Source organism: Ursus maritimus, unplaced genomic scaffold, assembly GCF_017311325.1.
Source record: "Ursus maritimus isolate PB19 unplaced genomic scaffold, ASM1731132v1 scaffold_17, whole genome shotgun sequence".
Classification (NCBI taxonomy): domain Eukaryota; kingdom Metazoa; phylum Chordata; class Mammalia; order Carnivora; family Ursidae; genus Ursus; species Ursus maritimus.
The window spans coordinates 35,779,207-35,795,837 of NW_024424119.1; the positions used below are offsets into that span (position 1 = coordinate 35,779,207).

At 43.9% G+C, this 16,631-nt stretch overlaps 1 long non-coding RNA gene across 1 annotated transcript in view; it reads left to right on the plus strand.

Annotated features, from left to right (window-relative positions):
• LOC103678551 overlaps positions 1–9,440 on the plus strand; it is a 108,349-nt gene extending 98,909 nt beyond the window's left edge. The window contains exons 2-3 of the long non-coding RNA XR_572716.1: positions 7,827–7,960; positions 9,384–9,440. This is a non-coding gene — a long non-coding RNA (uncharacterized LOC103678551). The remainder of the gene's footprint in view (positions 1–7,826; positions 7,961–9,383) is intronic.
• Positions 9,441–16,631: the final 7,191 nt, after the last annotated feature.

The following is a 16,631-nucleotide window of genomic DNA, read 5'->3' on the forward strand; positions in this document are numbered from 1 at the left end:
TTTCAATACTGTATCCTTGGATCTAATATTTGCAAATTGCACTATGACGTGACGTGGCGTAGGTTTGTTGTGGTTGAGCTTGGGAGGGGTCCTCTCTGCCTCTTGGACACGAATGCTTGTTTCCTTTGCTAGATTAGGGAAGTTTTCAGCTACAATTTGTTCAAATATCTCTTCTAGACCTCTGTTTTTCTCCACCCCCTCGGAGATGCCGATGATTCTGACATTGGAATGTTTCATTGAGTCAGTAATCTCCCGTAACCTACATTCTTGAGAATGGATTTTTTTGAGCCCAGATTCTATTTTAGCGTTCTCTTCTACTAACCCATCCTCCAATTTGCTGATACGTTCTTCTGCCTCATTCACCCTGGCTGTCAGAGCCTCTAGTTTTGACTGCACTTGGCTCATAGAATTTTTAATTTCTGCCAGATTCGCTCTCATTTCCGCCCTTAGAGATTCTATATTCTCATTAACATTTTTGTTAATACTTTTTACAAGTCTACACATCGTCTTGACCATTGTTACTCTGAATTCCATTTCTGATAATTTGGTTATATCCATATCCATTAGTTCTGTGGCAGAGGCCACAGACTCATTGTCTTTTCTTTGCCGGGGGTGGGGGGATTTCTCCTTCTCGTCATTCTGATGGGGAGAGGTTGCAGGGTTGTCCAGAGCCCAAATTAGTGACTGGGACCCAGGCAGTGTGCACTTGTTTTATAGGGATCTTAGGGATGTGGGCTTCTTGATTTTTCAGCCTGCCTTCTGGGGGAGGGGCCTGCCCCACCAATACTCAGGCAACCCTGTTTGGGTAGAGTCTCCGTGCCTCCTGCGAGGGGGGATGGGGATGGGCACACTGTGAGCCGGTATTTCCAGGCTTTTGTTCTCTGGCGGCTTTCCCTGGCGGTTTGCTGTGCCTCTTCTGAGAGTCAGAGCAGCAGTAGCCAAATCTCAGCCTCTGTCACAGAACAGAGGAATTGCGGCCCGTTCTCTACTAATGTTCTGGCCACTTTAACTCTGTTTCTGTTGGTGCTGCTCAACCCTGCAGCGTCCCGGGATGTGCGCCCCACACCCAGAATCCCAGCCCTCACTTCCAGGGCCGGCGGGTCTCTATCCTTTGTGTTTCTAACACCGCCAGCCGCCCCTGTGCGCTCCCGGAGCCCCCGTCTCAGTCTGGTTCCAGTGAGCACACCGGAGTTCCGTGAGAAGTCTGGTGGCGCGCTCTCCCTGCTCACGGTCCCAGTCTGTTCTCTCTCGGGTGCCGGTCCATGAGTCTGCCCGCTCCCCCATGCAGGTGTCTACCGCTTCCCGGCGCCCCAACGCGGCGGCTCCCTCCCCCTTCCGTTTATCTTCCGATATCTGTGCGCGGTTTCATGGCTCCCCACTTTGTACCTCAATACTCAGCACTGGAGATGTTCATTTGTAGAGATCCAGATGTATCTTCCTGCATCTCATGCTGGTTCCGTGGATGTTCAGGATGGTCTGGTACCTATCCAGCTCAACTCGGGGGACCGGCTGAAAAAGGGGTCTCCTATTCCTCCGCCATCTTAACTCCCAACCTAAAAGTGTAATTTTAGTTTCAAAGTTTATCTGCATTTAATGTTTATTTAAACATCCTCTGGTTGCCTTCCTGAAACTCTGTATCAGCCTACATTCCTACCAATAATGGACTGGGGAAATACATGCTTTTGACTTGCAGAGTAGACCGTTTCATCTACCAGAGCATGGAGAGTACAGCTCGGGGAATCCATCTAAATTTGTTCTATGAGGAGGAACTGGGGTAACCTTGGGAGAAAATGACCATGTCATTTCAGAATCTCAGTTGCTGAGGGGGACAGCAAAGGTGCTGGTGGGTGACTCAGGCTCATAAAGTTCTTCACAGGCTGAAAAGATGAGGCCAGTGTAGGCTGATGAAATGTCGATGGAGATAGATGGCAAGTCTTGGACCTGGGCCCCATTTACCTAGCATCCCTATGTGGTGGGGACCCAGTAGTTTAACAACCAGCCATAAATGAAAAAGACCAGGAAACTCCATGTAGATCGGCACTGAGGTGTGGTGCCATCAGTGCTAATCTGGATGTGAGTGTCATTACACTCTGGGCTGGATAGACCATATCCACATCACACTATGTTCTGTTCTTGCTACTGTACATAAGGGGGATCTAGGTAATGTGGAGGTAGGGGCTTCTGAAGAAAGGAGGGGCTCCAGTTCCCTTTATTTGAAGAAATATTGAAGGAGTTGGGAAGACTTAACTAAAAAAACAGTTAAGAGGAACATTAAAAGTGTTTTTCAGATATTTTCAGAATAAAAATACCTTTTTTATTTTTTAAGTTATAAAATTATGGACTATGAGAAACAAACTGAGGACTTCAGAGGGGAGGAGGGTGGGGGAATGGGATAGACCGGTGATGGGTAGTAAGGAGGGCACGTATTGCATGGTGCACTGGGTGTTATACACAACTAATGAATCATCGAGCCTTACATCGGAAACCGGGGATGTACTGTATGGTGACTAACATAATATAATAAAAAATCATTAAAAAAAATAAAAAAATAAAATTATAGATACTTAATACAAAAAGGTGAACACAACCAAAAAGGATAAAGAAGAAAGGAAAATCACCCTGAATTGTATTATCCAAGAGGAGTGCCATTAATGTCTTGATGCAAACCCATACACATACAATGTGTGTACACTTTTACATAAAATATATAATAGTAATCTTTTTCTCACTCAACACTATGTAATGGGCATATTTCTGTCAACTAGGCCATCATATTTAATGGCTGTTTAGAAATTCATTGTATGGTTTTAGCATATTTTATGTGGTTTTATCACTTTTTTATTGGTAGAAATTTAGTTTATTAAATATATTCGCTGTTATAAACACCTATTTTAATCAATATCCTTGACTTAAATGATTGTTCGTTTGGCAAATTATCTTCTGAGGATAAATTCCTGGAAGTAAAACTTCTGGGTCAAAATATTTTCACAGTTAAAATTTTGGTATTATTAAATTGTCCTCCAGAAAGAATGAACCAATTTGCACTCTGCGGTTATCTTGTTTTTACTTACATTCCCTAGATTACTTTGATGCATTTGGATATTTGTTCAGATGTTTATTACCATTGCACCTATTATGACTTGCCAGCAAATAGCCTTTGCTCATTTTTCTTTTGAATAATTATAAGAGTTCTTTGTATGTGTAATATAACACCTTAACTCTTATACATGTCACACACATACTTTCTCCCCCAGTGTGCCAATTAAACTTCTTTATGGTGCTTTGCTTGTTTTTGTTGGTTGTTTTGCTAACTGACTTTTAAATTTTTTATGTAGCCAATTTTATTCGTTTCTTCCATCTTTCCGTATTTTTAATGGTTGTCACATGGAAGAGGATTAAAGATTCACTCAGTGTATGAAGAAGACAGAACCAGCCCAATGGGAGAAAAGTTGCAGCATGGCAGACTTCAGCTAAACATAATAAACAACTTTCTTCCGATTAGAACTGTCAAATGTGGAATGTGCTGCCTTGAAGGTAGTGAGATCGCTCATAATTAGGGACTTTGGAGATGGATTGCATGACCACCTGACAGTGATGCTGTACAGGGTGAGGCTAGATTGCTTCTGGCATCCATAATTATTTACAGGGCAGATTTTTAATGGGGTAACTCATTTTCCCCAGAGAATTTTTCTCAAAACTGTGACACCATCTAAAATTTGGGCTTTCCAAGAACAGCTAGACCAAAGTTGATATGGCAGAGCTGGTCGCACTAAATTAAAATGGTTCTGAACCACTGATTGTTACAGGAAAGCACACCAGGGGACTCTTAGGGGTCTCATATTGTCATTCATGGGTTTTATTTCATCACCATGCATTACCTCACAGGCACAGATTTTCCACAAAACCAGATGAAGCCATAGTAGCTGATCTCCCACAGATGGGAATGCAAATGGGTCTAGGCAGAGCTGACTTAGCACAGGTTGATCATGGGCCTGACCAAGTCCTATGAAGGTGCCAGAGCAATGATACCAGGCAAGGTTATAGAATTACTTTGGTATGATGATGCTATTGTACAGTTGGTGAAATTAAGTTACAAAGGGGGGTTGGTTATCCCAGCAAATAAGTCTAAGAATAGGATGGAATCTGCACCTTCTTGATCCATCTGATGCATAGGGTCTTCCCTTTTTGATTTTACCAGGTTTTGGTAGACAGGATTGGTGAGGAACAGTTAGGGTTCAACTTAGGTTTGGAAGAATGCTCTTACTTTCCATCCATCCCTTCATATACCAATATGTAATGAAGCCCTACTATGTGCGAGGCATTGGGAATCCTGCAACGAACAGGAAAGATAGCAGCTCACAGCCTGGAGGGGAAGATAACTTGAAACTATTAATGATAATATAGGGTATTGTAAGGTCTGAGGTATATGGAGCTTTGGATGCTCGTGGCCACGACGTCAATACTTGTTCAGAGTATGAGAAAAGGCCTTTTGGAAAGACTGAAATTAAAGTTGAGATCTAAAGGAGGAGGAATTGATCATGAGGCAGCAACCTGGGAGGAGAGAAAAGTTGGTGGTTGCATAGTGTTTCAGGGCAAGGAGAAGAATTTGCAAGGGACCAAAGCCAGAGACAAATTTAGATTTACACGTCCCTGGAGTTGTATAGGACTGCTTCTGATGCACGTGATGTAGTGGAAAGAACCAAATTTAAAATAAGGGGTCAGGTGTTTGGCTCCCAGCCTTGCCAGTTCCTGGCTACATGACCTTGACAAATAGCATAATATGTCTTAACCTTAGTTATCTCATCTGCCAAATGGTGGTAAGAATACCTACTTCATAGGATTATTCTGAGGATGGGATGAGCTAATGGATATAAAATTGGCCAGCATGGTGCTAGGTTTTAAATATCTTTTTATTGAAACTGTCAGTGACCAAAATCTATTCCTTTACCTAGCCCAAATCATTCTTGCTGTTGTGAACACATGCTGATGGCATCAGCTCAGCAAGCTTTTACTTTCTTATTTCTTACCTCAGGTCATTGTGGATTCAGGCACTGTGAGAGTGTGAGCCAAGGATCTAAACTTGGAATTAGTTGGGAAGAGGAGTTTAGTCTAAAGTGGTGTCTGTCTTCCACAATGTCTGTCCGTCTCCACCTCCCTCTAGTCCATGGGTCTTGCAGGGCATATAAAATAGGTCATCTCCTTATTCCCAGTGATAAGATTTCTAAGTGCTTCACTGAGTAGGTGCTCAGCAAATACCAGTTAGACAGAACCAAAGTTTGAGAGCTTAGAGAAGAATTTAAAGAGCAGTAAACTCATGATATAGATCAGAAAGATTATGGAAGGAAAATCTGGTAGGTCAGGGAGGTGAGATTGGAATGTTCAGCTTTTGTAGATGTGGCCAAAGAACTTTCAAAGTGGTTGTACCATTTTATTCTCCCACTGGTGATGTATGAGAAATCCAGTTATGCTACATCCTTACTTGATATTGATGGTCTTTATGATTTTAGCCGCTCTGGTGGGAGAGCAGTGCTATTTCATTGTGGTTTTATTTTGCATTTCCCTAATGACTAATGATTTTGAGCACCTTTTCATATGATTATTAGCCATTTGAATATCCTTTTTGTTAAGTGCCTGTTCAATTCACTCTCTCATTTAAAAAATGGTCGCCTGTTCTCATCAATTTGGGGGAGTTCTTGATATATTATGGACGTATATCTTTTTCCGGATATGCATACTGCAATTCTCCTCTCCCGGTCTGTACCTTGCCTTCTTCCTCTTCATAGTCTCTTTTGATGAAAGAAATTCTCGATTTTAGTGAAAGCCAGTATTTCAATTTTTTTTTTCCTTTTAAGGTTAGTTCTTTTTGTGTGCTGTTTAAGAAATCTTTATATACTCCAAGGTGATGAAGATGTTCTCCTACTTGTTTTTTTTCTAGAAGCTTTTCATAAAATTTTTATTTTGAAGCATTTTCAAACCAGAAGAAAAGCTGCAAGAATATAGTGCAATGCATTCATGTATGTCCTTCACTAAAATTCACCAATTAAGAAATTTTTAATAACTGTTTTTTTAATAACTGTTTTTTCCCCTATAGAAATACCTTCATGTGGTTAAAAAATACAACTGGTCTGAAGGATAACAGAATGGCAAGTGAATCTTCTAATTGTCCTGACCAAGTCCTCCTCCTCAAAGGCAACCACTATTAGCACTTTCTTTTTTTTTTTTTTTAAAGATTTTATTTATTTATTTGACAGAGAGAGAGACAGCCAGCGAGAGAGGGAACACAAGCAGGGGGAGTGGGAGAGGAAGAAGCAGGCTCATAGCGGAGGAGCCTGATGTGGGGCTCGATCCCATAACACCAGGATCACGCCCTGAGCCGAAGGCAGACGCTTAACAGCTGTGCCACCCAGGCGCCCCCACTATTAGCACTTTCTTATACATGCTCGTAGATATTTTCCATAGATCTACATCATGATATTTATAAACATTCCTTTTGCTTATTTACCAAGTGGGACATATAAGTAAGGCTGTCCTGAACATTGCTGCTTACTGAACAATGTATCTGAGTGACCTTCCCCTATCAGCCTTTTTTGGGAAATGACCTTACTCCTTTTAAGGGCTGTAGATAAATGATTTGTATCGAAGCTTTATAATTTAAAGCTACTGATTTCTCCTGAAGGGATCAGTTAGGTTGTGTTTACTCTTTCCTTATCACACACAGTGCTGCTGTAAACATCCTTGTGCATAGGACTTTGTGTGATTAGGCAATGAAATGACTCTTTCCAAGGGTATGGGTGTTTACAATTCTGTTGGTTCTGGCCAAATTACCAAAAAGGTTATATTGGCTTAAAACCTCCAGCAGCACATGATCGGGCCTTTCCTCTCCCTGGAGGAGTAGGATTTAAGTAAGCAGAGAAGAGGAAAGAGAACACTTACAATGGAAGAGGCAGCATAAACAAAGGCATAGAGTGGAGTTTCTTAACCTTGGCACTATTGGTATTTTTGACAAGATAGTCCTTTGTTGTGGGGGCTGTCCTGTGCGTTGTAGGATATTAGCAGTGTCCCTGGTCTCTACCCACTAGATCCCAGTAACCAGCCACCCTCTCCCCATCTGAGGTGTAACAGCACAAAAGGTCTCCCGACATTGCCAAGTGTTCCCTGGGAGGCTATCCCCTAGGATGAGAAGCCTGACTTGGAGGAAGGGATGTTTAAGAATCAAGTTATGGAGGGTATATGCGTGTGTGCACATGCGCACGGTGCAACACTGAGAAGACAACATGGAATCGTGTTCTTGAGGGATTCAGGTTTAGTCTGAGGAGAGATCTGTTTCTTTCCTTGACTATTTCATCTTTTGTAAAAGCCCACGTTGTGGGATTCCCCTTTGTGGGCGTTTTTGTTTGGTGAGGTGAAAAAGTCACAAAATAACCCCTCTACCCCTTTATTAATAATGAGCAATGCAGGGGTGGTAATTTCAGTGCCCACAACTTGTTCATGACCTTTAACATCATTTGAATCTTGCTACCACAGGTGAGGGTACCGATCAGTGATGAAGGGACTGAGGCTCAGAGAGAGAGGTAGAAGCTGGCGTTGTCCCCTGACCCTTAGGTCACTGCACTTGCTGCCACTCTGCTCTGAGAGACTTTACCACCTGACTTAGCCTCTGCAATTTCTGAAAGCACAGTGTGGAGCCATTCGCATGTATTTTAGTCATTATTTCCATCCTCCGTTGAACCTTTGAATAGGCTCTAAGTCATCGTTCTCTCTCTCTCCTCACGTTTTGGTTTATTTTTGGAAGTGAGATCAATGGATTGCCCTTTGCTTTCTTTCAGGAACCTCTCTGCTGCTTTTCTAACCACACCCAGGAGTAGAGCACATGGTTGGACCTTCATGGAATATATGACAGCCCCTTTCCGGCTCAGTTTCCTGATCAGCAGAATGACAGCTATGCTCCCACACTCTGCAGGTCTCAGTGTATTATTACTAAGTTTGCTTCGTAGCAGAGATAACTTGCTATCTCAAGCAATAAATAATGTTAAATATGCAACTTCAGCTTCTAGTGAAGTGCCTGGTGCGTAGTAGGTGCTTAGAAAATGTTTGTGGATTGACAAAATGTATAATCACATGGTTACCAAGGAACAGTACCACCTGGGCAAGTATGGAATCTGCCTGGGTCCTGAGTCTCAGGGGCCCTTGAACTTGGAATGCCCCAACATTTTCCAAGCCCCTCCAGTGATCAGGATTGGCCAGGGCCAGCTGTGCCATCCAAATGGTGCTGTTGAACCCACTTCAGTCCTGGTCCTCGTTTCTTCTCTTTGGCATGCTCCACAATCCTCTAGCTAGTGCATGGTCGACCAGGTAACCCAGAGGAGCTTCTGGATGTGTGCCTATGGGGTTGTCCCAGGGACTCATGACTAGGCCAGGTTCTAGGAGGGCTGCTTAGTTAAAGCATCTTTTTTGCTGGCCAGGGTATATTTCTTTTGCAGAATCACATGAAATTGGGCTGTCAGAATGGTGCTGAAACACTGATTTTTGGTGACTCAAATTGTATGTGTGTGTGTGTGTGTGTGTGTATATATATATGTACGTCCCACAAAGATATCTGCATGGGCCTCCACATACCCTAGGGGTAACCTTGTCTGGTAGGCCATTGTCATTCATTCATTCATTTGGAAAGTCATTCAGTGGAGTTCAAGCCTTCAAATGACCCCCAATTAAGCAGAGTAGTCTTTTCAAGGGCTATATTATTCTTATTGTTATTATTATCAGTGTGAACACATGCACGGGACCCCAGACAAAGAAGTGGTTAATTCAGCCAGCAGGTAGCATAGAGAGGTTACCTTCATGGAGAGTGCTTAGGTCTTAAAGAATGGCTAGAATTTTTCTATTCTATTTCTGTTCAGGGAACAGAAAATAATTCTATGGAGCTAAAGGACATGGTAGGGCTTGGAGAGAGATGAGAGGTGAGCTAGAAAGGCAGGTGGGGCCATAACATGAAGGATCTTGTCACCAGGCTGAGGTTTCTGAACCTCTTTTATGAAGACAATGCAGAGTAACCAAACACTTTTTAGCCAGGAAAGAGATGGTCATGTGTCTAGCTTAGGAAGTTCATCCTGTACACAGGTAAGCTGGGAGGAAAGCAAAGCGAGAGCCAAGCTGCCTTTTGGCAGCTCCAGGTAAGAGGCAAGCAGCCTCTGACCAAAGGTGGTGACTATGGGGAGGGAGAGGCTATAAGGTCTCAGCTGGTTGGTCCTCAAACCCTGAAAGACTGGGAGAATCGGAGTCATCATTCCCTCTCCATTGGGTTGGCTGTTTTTGTAATGAGCTCATTCTCCTTTCTTCCCTTCCTACACTTCTGACTGGACTCTTCTCCCTTTGTCTGATGAAAGGAAGCAGGGCACTGAAACACGACCGTCTCCTGGATGTGAGGGTAGCTGAGAGCCATGGCCTCCTATGCAGCCCACACTCAGGAAAGCCTTCCAGGAAATCTTGCAAAAGCAGAGAAGGAAGGAGACAGATCGTTTCCACCTGAATAGAAGACCTTCCCAAAGCCTTCTGATTTATCCCGAGGGGCTTCAGGTGGGCTCATCAGACGCCTTCGGAACAGCGCCAGGCAGGGGTCCCAGCTCCTCCAAGAGCACAGGTAAGGGTTCTGCGGCGTCTGCTTCACACCGTGAGTCCCACCTGCCACTCCTAGCTCCCTTGCACAGCCTTCCTGCCCCACTAAGGGTATGGATCCCCATCCAGACCTGTTGCATCTCTGGAAATGACCTCAGTCTTTGGAATATTTGTTCTTTTTGGCTTTTCAAACAATGTCCTCATTTTGCCAGAGGAAAAGGGAAAGAGACTCTCTAAACGAGCAAGCCACCCTTTGTTCTGGGCCCATAAATCTGGCGCGAGCACATGTCCGGCCTTCCCGCCCCTCCTGCATCATTGTCCCCGCTGCTGATTAATAGGTCAGAGCTAACTTTAAACTGGCATTTCCTGACCAGCCCATCTCCCAGCCCCCTCGTCCCCCGCCCTGCCTGGTCGTTCCTTAAAAACCCGCCATATTTTAGAACATGATTTCACTCCATCTTGCGGCCTCCTCACAGCGCGCTCCCATGCGACAGCTCTAACTTTGGCCAAAGCTGTCTGCATGGCTCAGGAGCTGGCTGGAGGAAGGGCTCTGGCTGAGGGGTGGGTGAGCAGTAGGGTTGGGAGGGGTGTTGTGCAGCACCTGGCCTGTCTAGCCTTGGAAGACTCTGCCTGCGCACCACTACAGCGGCCTCACGCAGAGAGACTGTTGTCGTATTTTGCCTTTGTCTTTCTTTAATGTCCTGTAAGTGACTGAATTATAGCTCATCCATGTAAAATGATGTTGTAGAAGAGAAGCTACCGACCTGGAAAGATGGTTTTGATGCTGACTGAGTAAAGAGGGGCACAAGAGTTGAGTACATCCATCTAATTCTCACAGTAACTATGTTTTATCTGGTTAACAAAGAGGTGGGAGATACGTATACCTCAAAGCCAGCTTCAGTTTTGAGAGCTGTCCCATCAATTTGGAATAAGCCGCAGCATCTTCACCTATGGCTACAACCTCCAACTTCTCAGTAACTCAGTTAATAAAAATCCCAGTGGCATTTCCAACCTTAGCCAGCTCATCTAGCAGCATCTTCTGTGTATTGAAAACCTACAGATACCGGACTACAGCTGGGGAAGGCCATAACATTGCTCAGCTGAGTTAGTGGTCTGAACAACCCAGCATTATCCCCATTTTACAGGGAGGACATGAAAGTCAGCAGAGGGTAAGAGGCTGGTCTGTGGTCACATAGCTAGTAAGTGAGAGCGGACTGTGAATCCAGATGTTTCTGATGCCAGAGGCTATATTTTTCTCAATATTCTACCTCCCTCATAGCCAATTTGGGGCTTGGAAAACATGATTACCATGTAAAAATCTCAGTAAGCTTAGCAAGAGACCTTCTGCAAGTCCACATCTGGGGGTAACAGAGCTTGGTTGAAAGGTCTGGTGGGGAGGTCAACTGTGCAACCTTAGGGGCCTCTCTTTCACTCCAGTGAACAACTCCGTCACTTCAGCCTGGGGTCCAAGACAGCTGTGCACCTCTAGACCCCAGAGCCTTTCATGATAGTGACATCGAGTGTAATAAAAGTTCACAGAGCTGATGGTTGGTTTCTCTGCTTTCCCCTCATTATCAACTGATCAGGAAAACAGATTCATCGTAAACAAACAGGCCCTGGGAGCATCCAACAGAAATAAACAGTGAGTGACATTGAGCAAATTCAGTTTGAATCACTAAAAATTCTGGCTTTGGGAGACCCTACTCCTTCCACATTTCAGTCACTAGACTCTTTTGGAATGAATAGTACTCCAGATTAGTTAGTGTTGATGAAAGACCGAGATACACTTAAGTCACTCCCAGGACGTTAAAAAAAAAAAGGCAAAATTAAACAACCTGTTGTACTTATTATCACACACCCTCTTTCGATATGGTCTCTCCAGTTGTGTTCAGGTATGATCTTTCAAGGCTAGGGAGGCCGTAGTTAGAATGAAAACTTTAGAAAATGTAGAGAGACAAAAATAATAACATAGGCCACTCCCAATCTCATCATAAAGATTTGTCCATTGTTGACATTTGTTGTATTTTTCTTGAAAGGGTGTGTGTGTGTGTGTGTGTGTGTGTGTGTGTGTGTATACCTATCTATATGGCTAGATAATAGGTATATTGAATAGGATTAGGCTGTACTTTCTTTTCTGTAGCCTGCCTTGCTCATTCAACAGGTAGAACATCTTTCCATGCCAGTAGCTATTCTGTAGTATCATTTTGCGTGGTTGAGCCGTATTCCATTATCTGGATCTGCCATCAAAATGTTAACCCATTTCCTATTTTGCCCATTGCTTCTGATTTTGGTTGGTATCAGGGAGTTATTTATTGAGACTTTCCATGTGCTGAATTCTTTGTGAATCTATCGTGATGGGTGGCAGTGCCCTGCAATGGAGGACCTCTGTTCCAGTCCCATCTCTGTTCCTTACTATCTCTTTGACTTTGTGTAAGTTATTTAACTTCTCTGAGCCTCGATTACCTTCTGTGGAGAACAGGGGTAATGAACCTTTCCTCAAAGCTATTGTAAAAATGAAGTGAGATGAGATACATATAGAATCTGGAAATTATATGGGGCAGGTGTACAGCGAATGGTTGCTGTCATTGCTGCAGAGAAGGAGGGTGCCCCATCCAAGCCTGAGGGAAAGAGGTCAGGGTGGTGTCTGTGTGGGGCTGAGGAGCTTGGGTGAGCCCCGAAGGGAGAGTTGGGGTGAGCAGGCAAAGGGGAGACTTGCGAAATACTCCTCTGGGTCTCTCCTTTAGTTATGCACTATGGAGCTGGTGATCTGTGGGAGGACACCTTTCCTAATTTCCCCCTGGGTGTTAGGGCATGGCAGTGAGGAAGTGCTATTGGCATATTTGTTGCCATCTGGCCATGAGAGAGTGAATAGGTACAGTGGGCCTTGCAGGTGTGGCTCGCTCATTAGAGCTTGAGGTTGGCTGTGGTAGTGCCTTGAGAGTGGTTGGTTCCCTTCCGCTAGGCATTGCACTTAAGGGTAGGAGTTAAGGGCTTAGGCGGGCAAATCTCAGGTAGATCTGAGTCCCAGTCCCTCCTCCAACATTTGTCTGATCTTTGAATCTTATCGATAAAATTGGGACAATATTTGCCTCATAGGGTGTTATGAAGATAATGAGAACTAATATATGCAAGGCTGACGCCTGAAAACCTAAATGGGTAGTGACTGTGGATTTTCTTCTCCACCTGTCCTACCTCCCTCACCTGCTCAGTGATGCTCTGTCTCCTGCCTCTGCATGGCCTGAGGAGACCTCACAATGGCCAGGTCTTTACAGAGGAGAGAAGACAATGAGGGGAAAACATCGTGGATGGGGGCGGGGTATGGACACTAGGGAAGAAGGGATGAGGTCTGAATCAGAAGCTTCAGATAAACCTTGGAATCCAATGTTCTGATCCAGACTGGACAGAGGCTACTAGGAGGTGGGATGATTTACGCCCACATTGCTCGGGGTGAGGCTTTCAACAGGTGCTCTCAAGAAGGAAAGAGCCCAGCAGCATTGGGAATTTCCCATGATCCTTGTCTGGAACTAGGTGGCAAACCCAGATGACTTTTTGAGATCTCTCTCCAGGATATGTGGATAGCTGGTCCACAAGGCTGGTCCATGACAAGATATAAAACTGAGAGCAGGGGCGCCTGGGTGGCACAGCGGTTAAAGCGTCTGCCTTCGGCTCAGGGCGTGATCCCGGCATTCCGGGTTCGAGCCCCACGTCAGGCTTCTCCTCTATGAGCCTGCTTCTTCCTCTCCCACTCCCCCTGCTTGTGTTCCCTCTCTCACTGGCTGTCTCTATCTCTGTCAAATAAATAAATAAATAATCTTTAAAAAAAAAAAAAAAAACTGAGAGCAAATGCTTGGGAAATTTTGTAAGAATTTGACAGAGTAATGTTATGTGTGTTGAATCTAATGGGAAAAAAGTTGAGTATTTTATATGTCCTTTAAAATTTTACATTTCTAGTAATTTATTTCTATTATGTTTCACAAATGTCACAGTCTTTGATAGATTAGTAAATTAAAACAAGACAAAACAAAGTGGGTTCTCCCCAAAGATACTTTGAGAAGCACTGCTCTGGGCTACTCTATAAACGTCAGGCATTATTCTCCTCCAGGGAATTCCTGGCATTTTCACTTTGGAGGCAGATGTAGAATGATGGATCAGAAAGAGGTCTGGAAGGGGTCAGAAAGCCCTTGGTTCCTAGTCTCACCATACCACAGACTAGCTATGTGGTCTTGTAAAGCCTCCCCTATGATCAGTTTCATTATCTGTGAAATGAGGGTAATAAAACCTGCCACATGGGATTTGTGAGATTTAGTGTAGGTAAAGGGCCTAATGAGATCTCTGGCCTATAGTAGGTACTAAAAATATTTCTTCCTTTTCTCTCTTCCCTTTGCAGTTAACTTACATGTATAAAAATTTCAGTGTTTAGCTTTCTTGGTCCCTTGAAAAATATTTCTATCCATCCTAGTCTTTGATTGTCCTAGGTTAATGGATGTTCTTTATATCTCCATAGTAACAGTCCCAGCGTTTTATGTCCATTTGCCCTTCCTCACAATAAACCTGCAAGGTAGAGATTCTTCCATTCTGAAAGAGAGGAAACAGAAGTCAGAGAGGTTGAATGCCTTGCTTAAAGTCATACAACAATATTAAGGTCAGCTTAAAATTCAGACTTGTCCAGCTACCCAGCCCTCCTCCTGTACCACCCTGCTTTCAATGGATGACCATTCCTTCTGGAGCCTTCAATCTTAAAGTCATTGGCTCTCCTTTCCTCTTACCATTTTCTCTTTTATAGGTTCAGTGAGCCATGTTCAGTAAACCCAGGGGGTCCAGGGACCCTTGATCAGGGCCAATGGATGTATGGGAAGCTGCAGAGTCGTTCTTTTGACAATTTTTCCAGCATAGAACGAACAAGGGCTGCCCGATGCTTTAGCCTATCCACCTCTGAGAAGGTCATGGAGTATGTTTTGGGATAGGTATTTTTCTCTTGACTCTGGAAATGAAACTTCCGTTGTGTTTAGCTGTGGACACATCTGCCAAGGCAGCTGCTCACATTGCACAACTTACACTTCTTACCAGCTAGCTCTGGCCTTACCATAGGCAGAGAACATGACCATTTTTCTTGCTCAAGGATGAACTGTGGTGATGAAAGTAGACTCCAGGCACTCCCCCCCACCCCTAGTGAAGAGAAAAGTGGTCCTACCATCTGTGCAGGGATACAGTGAGATGAGGGTGACCAAATGGATTCTGGCTTCATGGCGAGAGAGACTTGAGTTTCAATTCCAGCTTTCTCTCTGGAATTGCTGAGCTTCTGTTTTCTCACTGGTAAAGTGGAGACAAGAATACGACTTGTCTCATGGTGAGGATTACATAGGCAGGGTTTATGTAAGGGCCTGGTAATCATAGTGGCAAACCATACTGTGAGAGAGACTTGGTGCGGGCATGGCTGTAAGGACTTTATTTATTAACTCATTTCATCCTCACCACAAACCCCATGAGCAGATATCATTATTCCTGCTTTGCAGAAGAGGAAGCTGAAGCAAGGGAGATTATGTAGCTTGTCCAAGGTCACATAGTAAGTGATGAACTGGGGTTCACTCTGGGAGTCTGAGCTCTCAGCTACCACTTCAGACTGCCTCTCAGTACAATATTCAGTAAGCTTGCGCAGGAGAATTGCCTCTATTCCCCTTATGCAAGTGATGTTTTCTTTACCAGAAAAAGATCTGTCCTGTGAGATTTGAGACGTGAAACTCAACTACAATAAATAAGAGTGGAAATTTATAAAGTCACTTTAAAAAGAGTCTTCTGGACTGGCAAGACTTATCAATGACAAGATTGAGGTATTTAAGTATGAGAAGATGGAGCAGAACATTCTGAAAGGGGTTTCACCATCCATGCAAATGAGGATTGAGGGAAGTCACAGCAATGTCTGGGCAGAGCCCATCTTGGCATCGGCCAAGCCAAAGTCTTCACTGGTAGTCTTTGAGAATTAAAATTCCATGGACACAACTATTCCATTGAGTCTATCTGCCAAGGGGAGGAGGATGTTTGATGAGGAACATCAAACAGGAGTTTCTGGTCTACCTGATGACTGAATGTAAATGAATGCACTGACATTCTGGTTTGTATATCCATCTTTTTGTGCTTGGTTGATATAAATCTTTGTGAGAGACTAACCTATTCTTCATGTTCTAATCAAATAAGGTTTCTGAGTTCGAAAAGCATAGACTGAATCTTGGGGTAGGAGGATTTCACAAAAATAATAAAATACAGACTGTTGTGGCTCCTTGGGGATAGCCAGTGGACTTCTTCAGACAATACTGTTCATGCTTCCATGCATATTGTCCTCTTTCTCTCTTGGCTTCCAAAGATGTCATTGACTCTAGTCCTGGCTGCTGTGAAGGCCTCCCTTAGAAGCTCTGGACAGTTTTAATGGTTAGAAAGTTCTCTCTGGTCTAGCTTGAAAATCAGCCTGCCAGTTGCTCCAAACTTTCACTCCTATCCTACACTTAGTCTGCTCCTCTGTCCTCGAGAGAGCCCTTTGAGATTTTTTATGACAACCCTCATCACTCCCAAGCTGTTTTCTTCTCTAGACCAAGTGGTTTTCATTCCTTTCTCACATGGTGTTCGGAATCTTCACGGGCCTGGCTATTGACTCCACTTTTCCATAAGGTTGGAGAATTTCCATAGGCTTATCTGAGGGCAGAAGAGAGTGGACAGGGATACCACATAGCATAGCTCAAAGCTGCTGAGCGCAAGCAGGACATTTCATGGGTGATTTATGTTTTACCGTAGTGATGATGATGCAGACTCTGTCTTTTCTTTCCAAATTTAATCTGTGGTTGTGTAATATAAATACAACACTCCTTATCATTCTCTCATCTTCTTCTGCCACGTAGCTGCAGGGATGGTCATGCCCTGATGGACAAGCTTTAATGAGGTCCGTGGGTCCCAGGCTGCAGGCCTTGAGTCTCTCGGTGTGGTTTATCATGATGTCAAGAAGGTGGCTTACATTGCTATAGCCATTGTCC